This window comes from Acipenser ruthenus, chromosome 25 (assembly GCF_902713425.1).
Source record: "Acipenser ruthenus chromosome 25, fAciRut3.2 maternal haplotype, whole genome shotgun sequence".
NCBI classification, from domain to species: Eukaryota; Metazoa; Chordata; class Actinopteri; order Acipenseriformes; family Acipenseridae; genus Acipenser; species Acipenser ruthenus.
In genome coordinates this window covers 9,891,666-9,915,929 of record NC_081213.1, presented here as the reverse complement: position 1 = coordinate 9,915,929, position 24,264 = coordinate 9,891,666, and the positions used below count along the sequence as shown (strand labels likewise).

Sequence of the window (24,264 nt, the reverse complement as noted above, 5' to 3'; positions counted from 1 at the left end):
CTTTTGAGGCTTTGGGGTTTAAAAAACGAACATTTCACAATAAATTGGTATTTCATTAACTTGAATTTATTTGAACGGTGTATATTAAATAGGACACCTTTTTTAAGCTGATCACATCAATGTTACAGAATGAGATGGCATACAATTCACAGCGTTTAAGAGAATCTTGAATTATATTGCTTAGTGGGTTGGTTTTAGTTTATAAAATAACAGCTAGAATTTTCCTTTCAATAATAATAATAATAATAATAATAATAATAATAATAATAATAATAACAGGAGTTAATTAAAAAGAACGAGGCGCACGCTTTGCTAATCTTTCCTCGTATCCTGTTGCTAGCACGATGCTGGGCAATCTGTGCCTATGCTTTGACCAGATGGACGCAAGGACGCCGCGGGGCACGATAGCAGAATAATCGATGCTATTATTTTATTTGTGCATACTCCCAGACACAGTCAGTGCCTCTGGTTGAAGGGTTTTGAGGTGTGTGGGTGAGAGGAGAAACAGCGAAGCGTAGAGGGAAGAAGAGAGAGAGAGAGAGAGAGAGAGAGAGAGAGAGAGGAAGGGGAAGCGCGCTGCACGTTATCATTGGACTGCTGTCGAGATGAATCTTTCTATACGATGCAATCTGCAGAGGAAGCGAGCACGCCGATCACTGAGTTGAGGTGTAGAGATACTCAAAGAGCGAGCTGTGAAAGCCGATTCGGGAGGAGTTAAAACACACACCGTATCTCTCTCTTTTGTCAAATTTGTATGTAGAGGAATCCCCACGGATTACAAATCAGGTAAGGTTTTACAGTTGATTGTTTATCAATTGCATTGTTTTTCTGCCCCCGTCGGTAACGCTGTGGACGCCGGAGAGGGCTGAGTGTGTGCGCCTTCTGTTATGTTGATATCCATGCGAAACAAGTGCGGCAAAGAGACGCGCTGGAATAGTATTGCTCATCGCTGGGGTTTAATAACGAAATGAATTGTATCTTCAAGTCTCACACCGAGGGTTCATACTGCCTGGCTGGGTCTCATAATGGTGTGTTTTCCATAGGGGATTTAATTTTAATATGACAATACATAAGTTATTCTGTTTACGATGTGCTCAGAAACAGTCAGTACATCGATTATAACAGGTACGAAAATCATGTTCGCACTGTAGTCTGGAGCTAACTATGGGTTGTGTCTTGGTTATTAGCAATGGTGTCGCTTTCCTAAACCGTGACTCGATTATTGGCTGGTTTCTAAATTCGATTCGCTGTAATGGTGTTTAGTGTATTTTCTGAATTTCATTTAGTCTGTCGTTTTTTTGTTGTTGTGAAATGTATCATTGGAAGCATCTATCAGAAATATGTTAAACGGTTACGTTGATTGCAACAATATATCTGACCAGCCCGTTAAACAGATTGATTTCTTTTAGTTTAGTGCTTTCTTACTCCTCCTCGGCAAAACGGATTTCGTCAATTGATGCGGTATGTTAAAAAAATCAAACACGCAAATCGGACCAACCTGTCAGCAAAAACCAGCGGAGTGTTTTCTGTCAGAAAAGAAAAGCCATCTGATACGATAATGTCGAGATTAAAAGGCTGGGATGATGAAACGGTGTGTTCTGTAATAATGTGTTGGTGAGCTGGCTGTGAGGTATGCGGGCTCGCCGCTGACATATTTTATTCTCTCTCCAGAGTATTGCTATTATTCGTCCTGGCAGGTTGCACCCGCTCCGAGCCGGTGCTTGTTCTCGTTATTGTCGCTGTGTTTTGTTGTGAATTTCCGCCCCCCGCTGTCTTCAGATCCGGGAATTGCTTTTAGAGTGACGGAAACCCCCCTTCCCAGCTCCAGTCGGGTTTAGGTCGCAGCTGCTTCCCCGGTTGTTCCCCCTAATGATGGGCCGGATAAGGATGCGCTCAGTCCGGGTCAGCGCAACATCCCACCCTCCCGGCCACTTACGATTCTCTGTGTGATGGGCTCGTAATAATACACTGTAATAATAATAACAATAATAATAATTTATGTCGGTGCTTTCTTGTTCTTCTAATTATTATTATTATTATTGTTATTGTTATTGTTATTGTTATTGTTATTGTTAGTAGTAGTCGTAGTAGTAGTATTGTAGCGTGTGCGGGGGAAGGCAGCAGCAGAGCTGGTAGGTGACGCCCGATATAGGCTCCTTGCAAGGCAGCCGGCTCTTTTGTACAGCGGTATAGGCGCTATGCTTTAGTGCGAGAGGTCCCGGGTTCGCGCCCGCTTTCCGTCTGTGTGTAGATTGCCTCACCCTGTGTGATGCACCTGCCTGCGTTAACCGAGATCGCTACATTGGTGTCAGTAGTGGGATGCAGGTACCCCGGCACGCAGTCATCGGACTGGGCGGACTTGAGGCTGGCAGGGGAGAGTGTAGCGTGCACGGGGGAAGGCAGCAGCAGGGCTTAAAAATGCTTTATACTAAATTATTGTTTAATGTAAATTAATTCATCACTAATTCACAAAAGTATTTTCTACGAATGCAGATGACTAGGGGAGGGGCATTAATACCCTTTAACACTAAACTGATCACTTTTTTTTGACTGACTGATCACGGTTTTTAAATGAATTTTACTCCACTGATCTGGCAGCTAGGCGCCTGTATTTTTTTGACTTTTCCTAAATAGATGTATTAAACATCTCATAGCATCAGTAGACCCAGGGTTGTGAAACTTATGGAGATATGACACATTATGCACCTAGAACTAAGGGAGCTGTCATTTTGACCGTCATAGTAAACAGTGGGGTTGGCTTGGTGCGCGTGAGATCGATCTCATGATTGAGCTGCTGAGCTTGAAAGCTTCGGGTTTATTTTGAATAGCTACAACTGGAGACTTTTTCAGATGTGATTTGTTTATCAACACCTGTAAAAATACATATTGTGCAGTGAAAATGAATAGACCAGTACAGCGTAGGTCTTGCAGTACTTTCAGGAGTTATTGGAAGACGAACATGGACACGAAACTGTGCCAGACCAAGACAGTGGTGAAACTTACTCTGATCACAGTGAGGTTAGTGATAGTAACAATAAAGTAAAAATAGTAAAAAAAAAAAATAGTTACAGAATAATAGTGTAGCAAGCCAGCTATTGCAAGACTGGAGACAGAAATTACCGTTAAATAGCCAAGAGAGTGAACTCAGGCACATAATAAAAGACAGGTAAACGGAAGTTTAAGACCTTCACCTGAAGAAGAGACCGTTGAGGTCTTGAAAGCTTGTGATAAATTATTGTTTCGTTAGTCCAATAAAAGGTATCACATCTCCTTCTCTTTGTCTGTCATCTCTGGACTGATACGGCTACCATTTCATCTGTCAACAGCTATGTTTATTTTATATATATATATATATATATATATATATATATATATATATATATATATATATATATATAATTTAGGGGTTACATAAAAGTTTAGAGCACTCATTTATTACTGAAGTTGTGTGAAAAAACATGAGAGTCCTACTCTTCTGTGTTACTCTTCTTTAGTACATAACAGGGCTGCAAAATCCAAGGCAGTTATTTTGCACTGCGTTCTGTAAGCTTAAGAGCAATGCAAATTACTCAACCCGCACAAATAATGATCTGCAGTCGTGATAATGAGGGTTGCAATGGGCACCGACTGTGCATCGGGCTGTTTAGCGACTGCTAGACCCTGGCACCAGTAGACATGAGAAGAGTCTCTTCTGTGATGAAATACGTGAAGATTGACTAGAGCTTGCATGACTACCAGAAATCAAAATACTGCTCTGAGTCTTGCTGTGGATGAGAGGGGATGGCGAAGAATTTCCTTTTTACAAAATATACAGCATGTAAGTATGACTACAGAGATGGGTGTGATGAGATGGGGAGTACATTGTGTTAAATATGTACTGGAACACAAAACAGTGAAAACTCATTGGAGGGTAGTGAGGGGGTTTGATTATTCAACACCAGCAAGCTCTCTGGTGCTAAACTTTCAAAATAGTTGAGCACCAATTTTCAAAACGATTTGCACCCCTGCACAAGACTCCAAAAGCATCCGTGTGTGGAGGTCAGGGGGATGGGGGAGCTGTACGTCTGTCCATAGCATGTACATTTTGTATGTGATTTATAATGCCTCGCCACTGACTCGCGGACCATGTCAGCATTACCACTGAAGTTTTTGACAACCCGGTAGATTTCACTATCCGGTATGTTTGCAGAATGGACACGTATCAAAAAAACTTAAGTGAGATTCGGAAACGATGGATTTCCTTTCGGATTGAGGTCTTTGAGGATCGTGATTTGACCAAAAAATAGAAATATTGCATTTTTTCATTCTTCGTATTTGGTTATTCGTTTGCATTTCCTGACACAACACACGCACAATCACATAGCATACACACTGATCCAGCTTTTGATATGAAAGCCAGTTTATCTGCAGTGATCACTTTGATGTGATTGCATGTGGATGTCATAGTGAAACTAATGTGCTCCGCCGGAGGTCTGTAATCAATGCAGTGTTACAAACAACAATGTGTATGTAACGACACAATTAATAACACATGATATGGCAGTTTGGCAAGTGGCGAGGCATTATAAATCATGTACAAAATGTACATACTGGCCTTGGGGAAAGATTTCACAACATGCAGCACACCCGCCCATCGATGCGCAAAGCCATGATAAAGTATGGCTAACTCCAGGTATTTACAAACTGAATAAAATGTGCAATGATACTGTTTATTTTACATTTTAACTGGGGTAATCATTCATCTGATTGAGACTCGGAAGCTGCTCTACAATTAGAAAAGGGCCTTTCCTGTCCTCTGCTTTTTTGGGGGGGTCACTGATACCATCACAATATTTTATTATTTAACTTTATCAATTGACTTTTTATCTATATATAAAGTATACAAAGTGTTCCTGTGAAAAGCTTTTAGATTATGCGTCATGAAAAGGTCCATAGAAATTAAATGTTAAATTATATTACAAATATTTCATGCAAAAGATCAATGTAAAATGCATTTTAAAAAGGAAGCATACTCGCTGAGAAACACGAACGCTTTATTGCGTTAAGAGGCGCGAGTAGGAAGTTTTGCCGCAGTAGTATAATTTTCAATTTTTATTTTTATTTTTACCGCTATGCACACCAGCTCATACCGCCCCACTTTAATCACTGTTTATTATGTATTGGTTATACATCCGCGACCACTAACACAGCACATAGACCACGTTTGGCACACAGAGAAGAGTGTTTATGCACGGAGGTCATATAGCTTACTCAACGCTTCACTGGACATGCGCCGGTACATCTCAGCGTACAGGCGGAAGTCATCTTTTTTGGCTCAGAGGTGCTCGGGAAGAGTGATTTCGGACATTAGCAGTGTGGCATATGCGGCTGTTTGGACGCATACGGATTATTATACAATGACCAAATACATTCGGAACAGCAAGGTGGGATAGTTATGTTTTGTTTTTCATGTAGTGCTGATGTACCCTTTAACTCCTAAATGAACCTATTTTCTGAAGACCCTGTTAAACATAAAGAGAACCAGGTGTGATGAAATCATCTGTCTGCATCAGCAGTTAGAAATCACATATCAGAAATTGACCAATCACAGTGAAGTATTTGCCAAGTCCAGTACGTGTTGTCCTGTGTAGAGATGTCGTCCAGTGCATAGATCACCACACCTAACTCTTTAAGAAAACATTACTGACATTGCAGAAATCGAAAGGCAAGAAATTAAATGTGTGCCTTTTAAAGCTGTTCCTGAGTGCAGCCTTCATTCATGTGATTTGTAATAAGTGAATGCGTTGTGTGCAGTGTCTCTTACTATCATTTCACGCTGTTTGAGCAGCAAGACCCACACGCTTCACACCCTAGACACAACATATTAACTTGCAGTGAATCGAGTGTGAAGCCAGTATGTGTCCCGTCTCTCTGCACAGAGCCCAGTGAAGCCAGTGTGTGCCCCGTCTCTCTGCACAGAGCCCAGTGAAGCCAGTATGTGCCCCGTCTCTCTGCACAGAGCCCAGTGAAGCCAGTGTGTGCCCCGTCTCTCTGCACAGAGCCCAGTGAAGCCAGTATGTGCCCCGTCTCTCTGTACACAGCCCAGTGAAGCCAGTATGTGTCCCGTCTCTCTGCACAGAGCCCAGTGAAGCCAGTACGTGCCCCGTCTCTCTGCACAGAGCCCAGTTAAGCCAGTATGTGCCCCGTCTCTCTGCACAGAGCCCAGTGAAGCCAGTATGTGTCCCATCTCTCTGCACAGAGCCCAGTGAAGCCAGTATGTGCCCCGTCTCTCTGCACAGAGCCCAGTGAAGCCAGTGTGTGCCCCGTCTCTCTGCACAGAGCCCAGTGAAGCCAGTATGTGCCCCGTCTCTCTGTACACAGCCCAGTGAAGCCAGTATGTGTCCAGTCTCTCTGTACTGCCCTGAGCTTGGAGGTACCAGAGCATTCGCAGATGATCAAGCCGCAGTCTGGTTCACTCAGCTGAGTCTGTTTACAACACCGGGCAGACCTTGTTGGCTGTCCAGTTTGTTTACATACCCTAAGAGGAGTTTCAGCTGCAGCAAGACAAGCATCCTCCCTCTCCGCCGTCCTGCCACTCTGTCACTGAGAAACAGACAGGCTATTCCATGGCAGTGCAGCCCCCTGCCACTCTGTCACTGAGAAACAGACAGGCTATTCCATGGCAGTGCAGCCCCCTGCCACTCTGTCACTGAGAAACAGACAGGCTATTCCATGGCAGTGCAGCCCCCTGCCTCTCTGTCACTGAGAAACAGACAGGCTATTCCATGGCAGTGCAGCCCCCTGCCTCTCTGTCACTGAGAAACAGACAGGCTATTCCATGGCAGTGCAGCCCCCTGCCTCTCTGTCACTGAGAAACAGGCAGGCTGTTCCATGGCAGTGCAGCCCCCTGCCTCTCTGTCACTGAGAAACAGGCAGGCTGTTCCATGGCAGTGCAGCCCCCTGCCACTCTGTCACTGAGAAACAGACAGGCTATTCCATGGCAGTGCAGCCCCCTGCCTCTCTGTCACTGAGAAACAGACAGGCTATTCCATGGCAGTGCAGCCCCCTGCCTCTCTGTCACTGAGAAACAGGCAGGCTGTTCCATGGCAGTGCAGCCCCCTGCCTCTCTGTCACTGAGAAACAGGCAGGCTGTTCCATGGCAGTGCAGCCCCCTGCCTCTCTGTCACTGAGAAACAGGCAGGCTGTTCCATGGCAGTGCAGCCCCCTGCCACTCTGTCACTGAGAAACAGGCAGGCTGTTCCATGGCAGTGCAGCCCCCTGCCACTCTGTCACTGAGAAACAGGCAGGCTATTCCATGGCAGTGCAACCCCCCGCCACTCTGTCACTGAGAAACAGGCAGGCTATTCCATGGCAGTGCAGCCCCCTGCCTCTCTGTCACTGAGAAACAGGCAGGCTGTTCCATGGCAGTGCAGCCCCCTGCCTCTCTGTCACTGAGAAACAGGCAGGCTGTTCCATGGCAGTGCAGCCCCCTGCCACTCTGTCACTGAGAAACAGGCAGGCTGTTCCATGGCAGTGCAGCCCCCTGCCACTCTGTCACTGAGAAACAGGCAGGCTATTCCATGGCAGTGCAACCCCCCGCCACTCTGTCACTGAGAAACAGGCAGGCTATTCCATGGCAGTGCAGCCCCCCGCCACTCTGTCACTGAGAAACAGTCAGGCTATTCCATGGCAGTGCAGCCCCCCGCCTCGGTACACAGGGGTCAGCACTTACAACATGAACAGCAGCCCTATTCCAAACCCAATACATACAATGCCCACGTTTCCAGTGGTTTGTGTCAGATAGCTTGAATCAGAAATGATGTCACACTAACATTATATAATGTTTAATTATATATCTACCCATCTGTCTGTCTGTCTTTACCATATATACATACTCTTCAAGTTTAGTTGTCAAATCAAACTCGACATGCTATTGACAAGAGCCTCCTGCAAGTAACTTGTCAAGATCTGCTCTGTTAATCTGAATTTTACAACAAACCTGTGTGCCATCTGAAGCCGGATCATCAAACGAGTGAAAAACAACCTTGCACCGAAACCAAACCATTGCAAGCGTCTAGTTGTCAGAGAACTGCATTTATTAATAGCAAAACAACTAACAACTGTGCTGTGTGTCAGTATACTGAAGAACAGACCTCCAAACCAAACCGCAGACAACCTTTATCAGTACAGTATTTCATGCTAGATTTCGAAATGTCACATTTTTCAATTTGTCAGTTTTTTGTTAAGTATATGGAAAACTACAAAGCGGTGTGTAATTCTATATGTTAACGTAACATTATCAGCAGGTTTTATTCGACTTTATGAAGTAAAATGAGCTAATTCTATAGGATGAGGCAACACTTGTGGCCTTATCTAGAGAAAGGCTTATTCGAGTGTGACGAAAGTGTGTTTGACCATTCGGTACTACAATTTATGGACGGTATCAGAATCTGGGGTTGCATGTCGGTCTCTGATGTCCGAGCACCTCATGTTGTATTAGGAGCCTGTCTGTCTGTCTCTATGATGTCTGTCTGTCTCTATGATGTCTGGATGTGTGTCTGTCTGTCTGTCTCTATGATGTCTCTCTGTCTTTATGATGTCTGTCTGTCTGTATGATGTATGGATGTCGGTCTGTCTGTCTCTATGATATCTGTCTGTCTGTTTGTATGATGTCGGTCTGTCTCTATGATGTATGGATGTCGGTCTGTCTGTCTCTATGATGTCTGTCTGTCTGTCTCTATGGTGTCTGTCTGTATGATATCTGTCTGTGTGTCTGTATGATGTCTGGATGTCTGTCTGTCTGTCTGTATGATGTCTGGGTGTTGGTCTCTGTGATTTCCCAGCTCCTCATGTTGTACTAGGAGGTTGTCGATGAGTTGAATGTCACAGACATGCTTGTTTTGGTATTTAGTGTGTTAGTATTGCTGCCACGTCATGTTGACTAGTTCCATTGATTGCTTGGAAAAGTGATTTCCTGTCTCTAGTTGGCATGTCCACCACACACCATCCAAAAGACATCCCGCCTCGCTGGACCTTGCATGAACTTCACTGACTTCACATGAACTTCACTGACATCACATGAACTTCACTGACTTCACATGAACTTCACTGACTTCACATGAACTTCACTGACATCACATGAACTTCACTGACTTCACATGAACTTCACTGACTTCACATGAACTTCACTGACATCACATGAACTTCACTGACATCACCCTCTTGCCTGTCACTTCTCCTCCACCAGGCCAACATGCCATGGCAGATCTACCTGCAGCAGAAGGAGGTTATGAATCTACAAGCTGCAACTTTGAAATTGTATGAGACTATGGCTTTGACAGGGATTGAACTAACATAGTGCTGTGAGCTTCTTCATTGCACAGAATGTGAGGTGCAGCAGAGTGACCGTGCTGCTGGTCTGCCTCCTGTTACTTCCTCTAGCCTTAGTTTCTCTTTTCTTAAAGCCTGTTCCTGGCAATATTGCAAAGCTGGGTTGTGAAAGACCTTGGTAAGTGAAGTAACCTTTCAATCTGGATCAATTGCGCAAAAACTGTTTTTCTGGGCAATGTGTGTTAGTCTGTGTGTGACAATCTGTGTGTGTGTCCTTATGTGTGTGTGTGTGTGTGTCAGTCATTCAGTGTGTCTGTGTGTTTGTGTCAGTCAGTCAGTCAGTGTATGTGTGTCAGCCAGTCAGTCAGTCAGTCTGTCTGTGTCAGTCAGTCAGTGTGTGTGTGTGTCAGTCAGTAACTTTCAGGTGTTTTATTTTTTCTTCTTCAAAAAGGACACAGAATATGGAGGAAATCCTTTTTCCAGTTTTTGGATTGTTTTTGTTTCAGAACCAGCAAAGCTTCCAAAACGGTCAAACGAACGTTTCCACATTTACTTGTAAACGAACGTATCAATAAGGCCACATTGACACAGAAGCACAATTCTGGGCACATTCAGGAACCGTTACATTGTTCATCATCATTATCATGAAACGGTTGGTTGGCTGTATTGTGCCCCTACCGATGCATTCAAGAGAATATGAAATCTTTTTTTTTTTTCATCACCATCAAGGGATCGTGTGTACAGCCAGTGTCTCACGTACAGTGCAGTTTTCAATACGTAAACCTGAGACAGAAAGTAAAACATTTGTCTGGCTGCTAATCAGGGTGACGTCAGCTGAATATATTCATACAACCAAACGTCAGGGAAAGGGAGAGGAGAGAGGGAAAGACAGAAAGAGAGGGGAGGGGTAGGCAAAGAGAGAAAGGACGGAAGGGAGAGAGGTAGGAGTAGAGGAGAAAGGGACGGAGTGAGGGGGTGGAGGGAGAGATTGAGAGAAAGAGAGAGAGAGAGACAGACAGACCAACAGTTCTGGGAACAATGAAGTCATGCATCCCCTGAAATCCCATCCTGTTTCCTCTACGATGTCACTTCCCCCAGCTGCAGAGGAAAGCAGCGAGCGCGTGGGGAGAGATGTGGCTCACTGGAGAGGCAGGGAATGCATTGATTAATGTCTTGCTGAAGCAGAGGGGCAGTGTTGTAACACTGTCTACCAGACTCGCTTATATGTGTTTGTAAGACTCATTTCCAGCAACTTGTGTCTCGCGAACCAGTTAAGATAAAGACTTCACAGGTTGGACAAAATGTAACAAGACATGGGACCTAAGTAGCTGCCACATTGAGCTCATTAGATTTTTGTGTTTCCTCATTATTTTGAGATAATGTCTTCATATCTGATACACAGCTGTTTTCTATGGTTCTGTCACTCATGTTCCATTACCAGTGTTTTCCACTGAAATTGTTTGAACCTCCAGCCATAATAATGATACAGACCACACACTTGGAGATTTCAAAAAACAGTAACAAGACACTTTAATTAACTTCCATTTTACAAACCTTTTTATCAGAGGAGCCCGTTCCCCTTCGACAGGGCCCCGGAGCGGTTATGTTTCTGTTCACAAAATCCTCCTACTATAATCCAATTGGAAATGGGTACTTGGCCTAATTCAGCTTAATTAACTGGTACACATAATTACACGCACAGCCAATATATGGGTTTGAGAGGCTTTGTGAAGAGATGAAGACTGTGCTAGACTGCAGTGTGGAAGGTGTTTGAGAGGCTTTGTGAGGAGATGAAGACGGTGCTGGTCTGTAGTGTGGAAGGTGTTTCAGAGGCTTTGTGAGGAGATGAAGACGGTGCTGGTCTGTAGTGTGGAAGGTGTTTGAGAGGCTTTGTGAGGAGATGAAGACGGTGCTGGTCTGTAGTGTGGAAGGTGTTTGAGAGGCTTTGTGAGGAGATGAAGACGGTGCTGGTCTGTAGTGTGGAAGGTGTTTCAGAGGCTTTGTGAGGAGATGAAGACGGTGCTGGACTGCAGTGTGGAAGGTGTTTGAGAGGCTTTGTGAGGAGATGAAGACGGTGCTGGACTGCAGTGTGGAAGGTGTTTGAGAGGCTTTGTGAGGAGATGAAGACGGTGCTGGTCTGTAGTGTGGAAGGTGTTTGAGAGGCTTTGTGAGGAGATGAAGACGGTGCTGGTCTGCAGTGTGGAAGGTGTTTGAGAGGCTTTGTGAGGAGATGAAGACGGTGCTGGTCTGCAGTGTGGAAGGTGTTTGAGAGGCTTTGTGAGGAGATGAAGACGGTGCTGGTCTGTAGTGTGGAAGGTGTTTGAGAGGCTTTGTGAGGAGATGAAGACGGTGCTGGTCTGCAGTGTGGAAGGTGTTTGAGAGGCTTTGTGAGGAGATGAAGACGGTGCTGGTCTGTAGTGTGGAAGGTGTTTGAGAGGCTTTGTGAGGAGATGAAGACGGTGCTGGTCTGTAGTGTGGAAGGTGTTTGAGAGGCTTTGTGAGGAGATGAAGACGGTGCTGGTCTGTAGTGTGGAAGGTGTTTGAGAGGCTTTGTGAGGAGATGAAGACGGTGCTGGTCTGTAGTGTGGAAGGTGTTTGAGAGGCTTTGTGAGGAGATGAAGACGGTGCTGGTCTGTAGTGTGGAAGGTGTTTGAGAGGCTTTGTGAGGAGATGAAGACGGTGCTGGTCTGTAGTGTGGAAGGTGTTTGAGAGGCTTTGTGAGGAGATGAAGACGGTGCTGGTCTGTAGTGTGGAAGGTGTTTGAGAGGCTTTGTGAGGAGATGAAGACGGTGCTGGTCTGTAGTGTGGAAGGTGTTTGAGAGGCTTTGTGAGGAGATGAAGACGGTGCTGGTCTGCAGTGTGGAAGGTGTTTGAGAGGCTTTGTGAGGAGATGAAGACGGTGCTGGACTGCAGTGTGGAAGGTGTTTGAGAGGCTTTGTGAGGAGATGAAGACGGTGCTGGACTGCAGTGTGGAAGGTGTTTGAGAGGCTTTGTGAGGAGATGAAGACGGTGCTGGTCTGTAGTGTGGAAGGTGTTTGAGAGGCTTTGTGAGGAGATGAAGACGGTGCTGGTCTGCAGTGTGGAAGGTGTTTCAGAGGCTTTGTGAGGAGATGAAGACGGTGCTGGTCTGCAGTGTGGAAGGTGTTTGAGAGGCTTTGTGAGGAGATGAAGACGGTGCTGGTCTGCAGTGTGGAAGGTGTTTGAGAGGCTTTGTGAGGAGATGAAGATGGTGCTGGTCTGCAGTGTGGAAGGTGTTTCAGAGGCTTTGTGAGGAGATGAAGACGGTGCTGGTCTGCAGTGTGGAAGGACTGCTAACTAAATCATCCAGACTGATTCTCTCTCATTGGCAACATGATCAGAGATGCACAGTTTCAATGCTGAGATGAAACAAACGAAGGCTGTAAAGCTTTAAATGTTTAACATATAAATCCTAAATGGCTGTGGTATTTCAGTTAGCGTTTAGCTGAAAATGACCTGTTTACCTGTGTTGATTTAAGAGAAAAAAAATTCAATATTTATATATTATTGATTGCAAAACGATTGTAAAATGTGATACCAATTCAAAAAAGAAATAGAACAATGACAATGAATACTAAATGAAGTCTATGTTTTTACTGAAAAGACCTGCCGTAACACTGTCAATAGGGTGTAGAGCCATCTTGTGTGATTACCCAAACTAGGGGGAGTTAGTAAAATCATTTTGGATGATGGAATTACTACAGTAAAATAATTACACTTCAAGAAACAACCCTTACATGAACTGTAGCTCACAAAATAGTTCAAGAAATGGGCAGTTTTGAAAGAAACACATGATATAACAACATGCTTTTCCATTTCAAAGCATGATGTCTGATGCTACACCAGGTTAAAGAAAACTCCGTTTGGAAGCCATGCTTTTTGGTGTTGTGCTTCCTGGATCATTTCACCAGGAGAGTGAAACTGTCCCCACCCCTTCTCTGCCATCTTTCCTGTCAATAACCAATCAGCTGCCTCCCCTATTGACTGACATGCTTCAGCCAGTAACATGACCCAGAAGACACTGCAGATAACTCAAGAATAAGACTTAGAAATTGCATTTCCTTTAACCTAGTAGTAGCAGATACTGTAGTTAACATGTGTGCTATATATAACTTGAGATCCTTTTAAAATTGCACCCTTGAGACGTATGTAGCAAATGGAAGTGCAAAATGGCTAAGATGCATGGAATAATTAACTACTATTACTTTAAATGCAATGTAGAGTGCGTGCTGTGAATAGAAGAGCAGGAGGGCAGGCTAGCACATTCCTTTACTGTAGAGGTCTCTGATCACGCCTCTGTTTCCTCCGACAGTCGGCTGCAGGTCTCTCTGATCGCGGCTCTGTTTCCTCTGACGCTCGTCTGCAGGTCTCTCTGATCACGGCTCTGTTTCCTCTGACACTCGTCTGCAGGTCTCTCTGATCACGACTCTGTTTCCTCTGACACTTGGCTGCAGGTCTCTCTGATCGCGGCTCTGTTTCCTCTGACACTCGTCTGCAGGTCTCTCTGATCACGGCTCTGTTTCCTCCGACACTCGTCTGCAGGTCTCTCTGATCACGACTCTGTTTCCTCTGACGCTCGTCTGCAGGTCTCTCTGGTCACGGCTCTGTTTCCTCTGACGCTCGTCTGCAGGTCTCTCTGATCACGGCTCTGTTTCCTCCGACACTCGTCTGCAGGTCTCTCTGATCACGGCTCTGTTTCCTCTGACACTCGTCTGCAGGTCTCTCTGATCACGCCTCTGTTTCCTCCGACACTCGGCTGCAGGTCTCTCTGATCGCGGCTCTGTTTCCTCTGACACTCGGCTGCAGGTCTCTCTGATCACGGCTCTGTTTCCTCTGACACTCGGCTGCAGGTCTCTCTGATCACGTTTTTTTTAACCCCCCTGGTATTTCACAGTCATGACTTCAGAGGAACGCCTGGTGAAGGTTGTGCTTCACAATCATTAAGTAACAAGTAGCTTCAAATTAATTGATATTCTCTCCTTGTCTTCTCATGTGTTTGCAATCGTTGAGTGCAGAATCCTAAGAATCCGTCTCTGAATTCCACTCAAATCACGTGACAATGTGGCCTTTCAATTGCGCCAGCCCGTTCGAAAGGCCATGCTATCATGTGATTTGAATGGAATGAGGAAGGATGGTGGACAGACATGTAGAAACAAAATAAAGTCAGTATTAGAGTAAGAGAACCCAAAACCACTCAACATAATTACAAACATGAAAAGGCAAGGGAAAGGGGAAAATAAATGAAAAGACATTTGAAATTTTGTTCTGTTTAACAGCAGAACGTCACAGACGTTTAGGAAGGTGTCAGTCCTGCCTTCACAGACAAGCTCTCTGTATGCTGCACAATCATCAGCACAGAATCGGACGGAGCTTTTTACAGATGTGGCCCTCGGGCCCGTCCCTGTTTCATCTATATCTGCTGTTGATGGATCGAATTCATTTTAAGTAGGTTTTATTGACGGTTCATTTATGGTTATAAACTGGGATCAGGTTTGAGATATCCGAGTTATCTGAACTAATATCTTCTCTTGTTTAGATCCACTTTGTTGAGTTGTTTTTTGTTTCAGTCATCGAAGCAGAAGTTTGAACCAATTTAATAATGGATGTAAGAAATGCATCAGTAAGAAATATTGTACAGAACAAAAGTGCTATTTCTTTCATGAAGGCCTTTTCTGGTACCCAGTGTGTGCATGAGAACACGCCCACCCCTGGGAGCTGGTGACACATTGACAGTAAGTTGCCTGTGTGACAGTAAAGGCCTGTGAAAGCAGAGGACTGCACAGCTCCCCAGCGCTTCACACTTGCATTAAAAAATGTTAAACGGAAACCTCAGCTCAGTCCACATCTCCCCCTCCCCCCCTCAACCACAAAAACCATAAGCTATGTTTGTGACTCTGAGCCTCAGACCCTGTACCCAGGCTGCACACACACTGAGCTGAGCCCCGGCCTAGGAGGCGTGCATTGCAGTGCCAGCGCTAGGATTTACTGGGCCCTGGTGCAAGAGTGTGAAATAGATCCAAAAAAAAGGTAAAACGTGCAGCACAACCTAAAAAAATTCTATAAAGAAACCTGTCTGCATTTCAAAACTTAGCCCATAGTACAAATTCATTCACCACAACTCATAAGCAGAAATCAACACACTTAACAAATGAATATCCCAGCAGCATGTCATTATTTTAAATACTGAATTTGTACTATCTGTTGATTAGTATCACATCTGCCAGCAGAGCAATCACATGACTTTAACAACACGGACCAATTGCCAGAGCGCTCTCTCTGCATCCCGCCTCCAGGTAGACCATCTGTTAGCTCTGATTTGCAAATTTGTGTTTTGATTGACAGTCCGCCAATACTACCTTGCTGCAGTTTATTTTTCTAATCCCAGTAGATTAGACGGCGCCTATATATTTTTTACGTTTAGTCATTACACTGGTCTCAGAAAAACAAAGAAATTGACTCAAGGCTGGGCCCAGATGCAGTTGCATCCCTTGCACCCCCCCTGACACCAGCCCTGAGTGTGTGTCTTTGTGCAGCGCGTGTCTCTGTGCCGTGTGTCTCTGGCTGTAAGGGTTGGGCTTGTTTTGTTCAGTCAGTGTTTGCTGGCTGGGGATGGTGTTCTGGGCTTGTTTTGTTCAGTCAGTGTTTGCTGGCTGGGGATGGTGTTCTGGGCTTGTTTTGTTCAGTCAGTGTTTGCTGGCTGGGGATGGTGTTGTGGGCTTGTTCTGATCGGTCAGTGTTTGCTGGCTGGGGATGGTGTTGTGGGCTTGTTTTGATCGGTCAGTGTTTGCTGGCTGGGGATGGTGTTGTGGGCTTGTTTTGATCGGTCAGTGTTTGCTGGCTGGGGATGGTGTTGTGGGCTTGTTTTGATCGGTCAGTGTTTGCTGGCTGGGGATGGTGTTGTGGGCTTGTTTTGATCGGTCAGTGTTTGCTGGCTGGGGATGGTGTTCTGGGCTTGTTTTGATCGGTCAGTGTTTGCTGGCTGGGGATGGTGTTGTGCGCTTGTTTTGTTCGGTCAGTGTTTGCTGGCTGGGGATGGTGTTGTGCGCTTGTTTTGTTCGGTCAGTGTTTGCTTGCTGGGGATGGTATTCTCAGCTGTCTGCTCTGCAATCTCCCAGTGGAATGTGTGTGGGCTTCTGGCTTGCAGAAGCGTGCAGCTCCGCTCTGGTTCGCCATTGTTCCCCCTCTCCAGTTTGGAATAATTCTGGGAATGATCAGGAGTGGGCGGCCGCCAAGGAACAGGCTCTTGACCCTTGAACTCTGGAGGCTGAGTTGTGGTAAACCTTTAATTTGTGATCATGAATATTCATAGTGCAGTCTTTTTTATGGCTAATGGAAGCAAATTCAGATTAGAAATGAATATTTGGATTGTACATAAAACAAAATCTTTAAAACAGTCAGCCTATAGTCCGGGATGTTTTAACTGAAGCTAATTATGCTGTAGCTTTGGGACATTTTACAAAAACTGCATATTTTGGTTTATCAGTTACACCGCGCATGATAAAGTGACTGTAGATGTGTGAATCCTGCTCAGTTTGCACATTTCATCTCTTTCAGCTTAGGGACAACTTTAAAAACCTGTCCTGTCTGATATGTGCACAGTATGCCTCTTTAAATATTTTGAAGCTTTCTGTTTACTAGAGTGTAGTAACAAGAGACTAATGGCCACGTTTGCCACACAGAGCTCACGCAGGAAGCAGCTCTAACGTCTACATGTCTGCCTTGGAGTGAAGCTACAGTGCTTGTGTTGCATTTCAATACGCTTCAATAATGCCTTGGACGGGAGCTTGTTTTATTTCTGCTAGTGAAGGGCTCGTTCTTGTGTTGTGTTTCTTAAGCATTCTTTTGTACTCTACTGCCTAGGACTGGAGGTTCTTGTCATTTCTTTGACACTGGACTGCATAGTTTTATGTTCTACAGTCCCATAGATGTTTGAATGTAAATTTATAATTATCATTATCAATCATGGGATGTCCTGAACAATCATGAGATGGAATTGTTATCAATTGCATGTGATTTCTGTCACGTGGCAGTAAAGGCATTATTAGTTTAAAAAGCCTTCCTGGTTGTTTTTGAAGAGTGGGTATGCAGTTGGTCCCCAAAACATGGCATAGCATGGGTCCCGCATCCTTTAATCTGGGCCTGTCTGTAGTTTAACCTCCAAGTCCGGAGCGTCCCATCCTGGTCCTGGAGGGCCACTCCACTCCAAGTTTAACAGGTAAAATGAGATCATGAAGTATGAAGGAAGTTTAATCAGTTCAATCAAACAGTTTAGAACAGGGTTGGAACCAGGACCAGTACAGCCAGCATTGCCGCCCCCCCCCCCCCCCCCCCCCCCTGCTCTAAGTGAATCGGTGGACCAGTCCTCTGTATCACCACTGAGCCACTTCTGTTTTCACAGCATCGTCTTTCCTCTCAAGTTATTTGTTTAGTTTGTTTCTGTTAAACACAAACATCTGCATTCTTTGTAAAAGTTCTCTATTTTATTGCAAGCTGTCCAAGAGATCTGACCTCAGTGTACTTCTGCTGAATCCAGCTGTCCTTGTCAAGCCAGGAAAGGGTTAAGAAGTTTCCTTGTCATTTAACACTGTTCCCATTCAGCACATAATGAATGAGAAATCATCCACACTGTGCATCCCGTTACTGTGCTAATGAATACATCAGAGAGTGACCCTGTCCTGATATCTCCAGGGCTGATCAATCCCCACCCCAAACAAGGGCATTACATTATATCAGCTGCGTGTGCTTTACCTGCGCTTGACAGAACCTGAACCTGTACTGGTATTTACTGTAAGCAACAGCTGCAGGGTGCATCGAGTGTACAAGAACACAACAGCATTCCGAGTGGAAAATCTGAGACACTCTCAAGACTTTAATAAAGACTCTGTTATGTGCTGCTTCCCATAGTAAAGTCATAGTGTAATAAAGCATATTGAAAGCATAGGTAAGCATTGTAACCATGGGAAAAGCACTGGCCTGCGAAGCCGCTATTGTGACATCACACATGGAGTATAAAACCCAGTTTGCTCCCCTTTTTACCTTGGCAACTTGGTAGAATAGTGATATTGTGATATTTTCACACAGTGGGGCTGTGGGCTGGTGCTTCCCTTAAGGCACTGGATTGTGCCTCGGCCACACAACCTGCTAAGAGAGAAAAACACATGGAAAGAACCCCAGTGCCCCTATTACAGCAGTGTATTTTTACAAGAGTAGTGGAGACTGTGGGGTAGTGCATTGGGGTCGATGGGAGCATGCAGGAGTCCTAACCCCAAACAGAGGCCCTTGTAGAACCCCAGCATCCTCTCAGTCCTCTAACTCACTCTCTCTCACACACACACACACACACACACACACACACACACACACACACACACACACACAAACAGAACCCCAGCATCCTCTCAGTCCCCTCACTCACTCACACACACACAAACAGAACCCCAGCATCCTCTCAGTCCCCTCACTCACTCACACACACACAAACAGAACCCCAGCGTCCTCTCAGTCCCCTCACTCACACACGCACACACACAAACAGAACCCCAGCATCCTCTCAGTCCCCTCACTCACACACGCACACACACAAACAGAACCCCAGCGTCCTCTCAGTCCCCTCACTCACACACACACACACACAAACAGAACCCCAGCGTCCTCTCAGTCCCCTCACTCACTCACACACACACAAACAGAACCCCAGCGTCCTCTCAGTCCCCTCACTCACTCACACACACACAAACAGAACCCCAGCATCCTCTCAGTCCCCTCACTCACACACGCACACACACAAACAGAACCCCAGCGTCCTCTCAGTCCCCACACGCTCTCACACACACACGCACACACAAACAGAACCCCAGCGTCCTCTCAGTCCCACACGCTCTCTCACACACGCACACACACACAAACAGAACCCCAGCGTCCTCTCAGTCCCCTCACTCACACACGCACACACACACAAACAGAACCCCAGCGTCCTCTCAGTCCCCTCACTCACACACGCACACACACACAAACAGAACCCCAGCGTCCTCTCAGTCCCCACACGCTCTCACACACACACGCACACACACAAACAGAACCCCAGCGTCCTCTTGGTCCCCGCACTCTCTCTCACACACGCACACACACAAACAGAACCCCAGCGTCCTCTCAGTCCCCGCACGCTCTCTCACACACGCACACACAAGCACCACTGTTTATTACACACAACAGGGCAGCAGGGAGCTTCTTTCCTGAAAAAGTGGTGTTTGTTCACTCCCTCTCAATCACAGTGAAATGTTATCTGAATTATACTGGCTATTGACACTCGCATTCCTCCAGCACCTCATTAAAGCAGCTGCAGATTAACACATCCATCTACAGCAGCTGGAATCAGGCACAGAGTGTCCTATAGTCCAGTCTAGTGGCTCTCCAAGAGAGAAATAAAGAGAGAACGCGCTGGGCTGCAGTGTGGCAGGCAATGGGTTTAAGGAGCTCAGTAGTTGGAGAAAGCGCTGGGCTGCAGTGTGGAAAGCAGTGGGTTTGAGGAGCTCTGTCATTAGAGAAAGAATGAATGAGTAATTTATAATAAAGGATTCTCCTTTTGTGGTTTCAGAGTTCTTTACATGAAGTTATTAGCTGAAACATTTATCCCATTGGCTCTAATAGTTTTACCTCCCTCACTGTTCAACAGCAATCTCTTTAAATATCTGTAGATTTTTCTGTACAAAAAAAACCTGCCTTGGTTTAATGTATTTTGCTGTAATGCCATATCAAGCATTGCGAAGCCTAGTTATTTTGATATCTTGCTGGGTGTTCATGTTCTTTTATGAGTTGGGGTTTTTGTCTAACATGTTTCTTACATGTTTTTGATTTTTGATAGCAAGGGGACCTGTAAGTGCAATACTGCAGCAGCACAGGAAATAGGGGTTTTCATTTTGTAATTTTTGTGTATTTTCTGAGAGAAACATTATGGAAATTGAACCAAAAATGGTGACCTTAAGCAGTAAGTAGTGTGGTTTTGAAAAATATAGCATTATATATCCCCACGTGTTGCTACAAGAACGATTAAAAATAAATAAACTAAAACAACAAGTGCTCTGGCTTTTCTGTTCGGTACCACATCGTGTATCGTTATTGCTGTGTTACCTGTTGATAATGTGGGCAATAATCCATCACGCCCTTTAGAATTAATAATGTTACACTGACACATTGAAATTACATATTGCTCTGTAGTTTTTCAAAAACTGAAAAATGTGACATTTTGAAATCTAACATGAAATACTGTACTACAGTAATCCGTTGCATATCAGCCTGCCGTGAGACCAGAGTAAGGGTGGATAAATGAATCCTGTTTTAAATACCATGATACACTGCTGTAACAATTATTACTGTAGCGACTGGGACACCTGGGGGCTCAGAAGAGCCGCTGCTGTGGTTGTTGTGTGTTGTACGCGTTGTGTGTATTTTTAGGCTGGTATGCATGTGAGTGTGTATGCGCAGCCGGGAGTGAATAGGGTTCATTAGATTGCACGGCTGTGTGTCTGAGTGGAGGAGGAGGAGATGTTAGTGTGTGAGAAGTGGAGTGAGAGGCAGTACCTACAGTGTGAGATTGGAAGCCAGCTACAGTTATCTATGCTTAATAAATAAAAGACTGAACGACACTCACCTTGTCAGCGACTTTATTGCTGGCGCCACAAAGAAAAGGGACGGCGCTACATTATATTCACACAATCATTGTTTTGAGATTCAGCTTTTATTAGGGAGCCCCCCTAAATCCCCTGTTTAGAAAGATACAGGGTATTTATGCTTGTGACAGAGTAGCCGTCTGCAGTGTGGGTGCGTGCATGCAAAACTTTTGACCATATATGTAAATTATATTTGAGTACATAGCTGTGGTACTGACAACTGCTGTACTGTACCATTCAATGTTTCTATGCCGTTCGGCCCATCTTGCTCGTTTGGTTGTTAGTAGTTTATTGATCCCAGTAGCGTACTCTTTCTTTCCACTGCTGGGCGTGACCCTCGCACAACGCAAGCAAGCGTCTGAACCACGCTGAAACAGAGCCGGCCCGTCGGCATTCCTGGTTCTACAGCTTCTACCCCCTCTCTGAATCTGTAACGGCACTGCATCAAACCATTTCAACTCCTCGGAGTCTTGATTTTTATACAGGTATTGTAATCTTTACCACGCGATTGAGGACCCTGTGTGCGTGCGTGCGTGCCTGGTTTGTAATCTCAGTCACATGACTGCACCATTCAGCAACAGAGGGAGGTTTGATTCTTTCCAGTCACACAGTATTGTTTTCTTTGCCAGCATGCCTGTTGAAAGTGTTTCCCTTTCCCTGTACTGGGTAAATCCATATTAGATATTGTCTTTTACCTCAAATATGAAGCTCTTTATCTTGCCACTTCCACACAGTCGCTGTTTTCCAGGGCCGCTGTATGCTTGTGTACTCCTGTCTCACAGGAAGCAGTCTGTTTCCATGGTGACAGGGGAGGGAGATGCTGCATGTCAACATGGCAGCAGTTCAGACCTGGTCTCCATGGAAACAGTGAGAGATTCCACCACACCATTGTTTTGTTTTTTGTATTGTTTTTCAGTTGTACTAGTAATTCCATGTTTACAATAACATCTTTCGCAACAACAGAAATGTATGGTATTCTAATGTTAGGTATTTTTCTGCTTTTAGTTAAATATGAATTAATATTCTTTACCTGTTCCTGTTCATTATACAGTAATTAGAATTTGGATCCTTTGATTTTTTTCATAACTTCAAAACAAACACCTGCCGTCTGTCATCCATGTCTCCTTGTGGTTAAATATCTTGGTGAAAAAATCATACATTGCATAGGAACTCTGTTGCATGCAGTGTGCAGCCAGTTAGGACACATTTACATTGTCCTTTATCCCTCAGCTCAAAATAACAGAACCACAGTCTAACCATCCAGACCTTTCAAACAGTAATGCTGTTTTTTCTTTTTTAATTTAGTCATCGCCAATGGTTTTTACTCCGGTTTTCTCCCCAGTTTGGAATGCCCAATTATTATTTTTATCCCAGTTCACCGCTGCAACCCCCCGGCGACTCGAGAAATGACGGCAGACACACGTGTCCTCCGAAACGTGTCCTGACAAGCCGTCTTTTTTCGCGTTACAGGTCTACTGTGAAGCCACCAGACTCATAGGAGGACAGCACAGATCTGAGTGGCTTCCACAGCAGACCCGCAGGTGCCCGATCAGCCACAGGAGTCGCTGGTGCGCGGTGAACCGAGGATTACCCTGCCAACCTCAACCCTCCCCACCCGGGCGGTGCTCGGCCAGTTGTGCACCTTGCCTACCCATTCAATTCAATGGGCTGAGATGCCAATTCATTACACAGTTAAATACATTGCAGGGGGAGCGCTGAATAGTCAAGTAGAAGAGTGACAGGCGGCCTCAGAAACTGGTAGTCCATGAATTGCACACCTCGGTTCCAAAGCAGCAACATTGTAACGTGTTTGTGTGATTAATGTGTATACTGGTAGCGAACTAACAAAGTCAGTATTTGAATAGTTTGAATTGAAACAGAATGTAGTTGTGAAACGGGACACAGGAGTGTCTTTGTGATTGCATTGTTAACACAGCAGCAGCACGTTTGTTTTAAGGGCTGTGTCTGCAGGAGGTGTTACTGAGGGCTGTGTTTGCAGGAGGTGTTACTGAGGGCTGTGTTTGCAGGAGGTGTTACTGAGGGCTGTGTCTGCAGGAGGCGTTACTGAGGGCTGTGTCTGTAGGAGGTGTTACTGAGGGCTGTGTTTGCAGGAGGTGTTACTGAGGGCTGTGTTTGCAGGAGGTGTTACTGAGGGCTGTGTCTGTAGGAGGCGTTACTGAGGGCTGTGTTTGCAGGAGGCGTTACTGAGGGCTGTGTTTGCAGGAGGCGTTACTGAGGGCTGTGTTTGCAGGAGGCGTTACTGAGGGCTGTGTTTGCAGGAGGTGTTACTGAGGGCTGTGTTTGCAGGAGGTGTTACTGAGGGCTGTGTCTGCAGGAGGTGTTACTGAGGGCTGTGTTTGCAGGAGGTGTTACTGAGGGCTGTGTTTGCAGGAGGTGTTACTGAGGGCTGTGTCTGCAGGAGGTGTTACTGAGGGCTGTGTTTGCAGGAGGCGTTACTGAGGGCTGTGTCTGCAGAAGGCGTTACTGAGGGCTGTGTCTGTAGGAGGCGTTACTGAGGGCTGTGTCTGCAGGAGGTGTTACTGAGGGCTGGGTTTGCAGGAGGTGTTACTGAGGGCTGTGTCTGCAGGAGGTGTTACTGAGGGCTGTGTTTGCAGGAGGTGTTACTGAGGGCTGTGTTTGCAGGTGTTGCTGAGGGCTGTGTTTGCAGGAGGTGTTACTGAGGGCTGTGTCTGCAGGAGGTGTTACTGAGGGCTGTGTCTGCAGGAGGTGTTACTGAGGGCTGTGTCTGCAGGAGGTGTTACTGAGGGCTGTGTTTGCAGGAGGCGTTACTGAGGGCTGTGTCTGCAGGAGGCGTTACTGAGGGCTGTGTCTGCAGGAGGTGTTACTGAGGGCTGTGTCTGCAGGAGGTGTTACTGAGGGCTGTGTTTGCAGGAGGTGTTACTGAGGGCTGTGTCTGCAGAAGGTGTTACTGAGGGCTGTGGTTGCAGGAGGTGTTACTGAGGGCTGTGGTTGCAGGAGGCGTTACTGAGGGCTGTGGTTGCAGGAGGTGTTACTGAGGGCTGTGTCTGCAGGAGGTGTTACTGAGGGCTGTGTCTGCAGGAGGTGTTACTGAGGGCTGTGTTTGCAGGAGGTGTTACTGAGGGCTGTGTCTGCAGAAGGTGTTACTGAGGGCTGTGGTTGCAGGAGGTGTTACTGAGGGCTGTGGTTGCAGGAGGTGTTACTGAGGGCTGTGGTTGCAGGAGGCGTTACTGAGGGCTGTGGTTGCAGGAGGTGTTACTGAGGGCTGTGTTTGCAGGATGCGTTACTGAGG

The 24,264-nt window shown here is 45.7% G+C and overlaps 1 protein-coding gene across 2 annotated transcripts in view; it reads left to right on the top strand.

Moving 5' to 3' along the window:
* Nucleotides 1-348: 348 nt before the first annotated feature.
* The window catches only part of LOC117413822 (proto-oncogene tyrosine-protein kinase Yrk), a 66,431-nt gene continuing 42,515 nt past the window's right edge, over nucleotides 349-24,264 (top strand). The window contains exon 1 of one of the 2 annotated variants that reach the window (XM_034906476.2): nucleotides 349-786. The gene's annotated coding sequence lies outside the window, so the exon portion shown is untranslated. The remainder of the gene's footprint in view (nucleotides 787-24,264) is intronic. The other variant, XM_034906474.2, reaches the window with a different exon arrangement.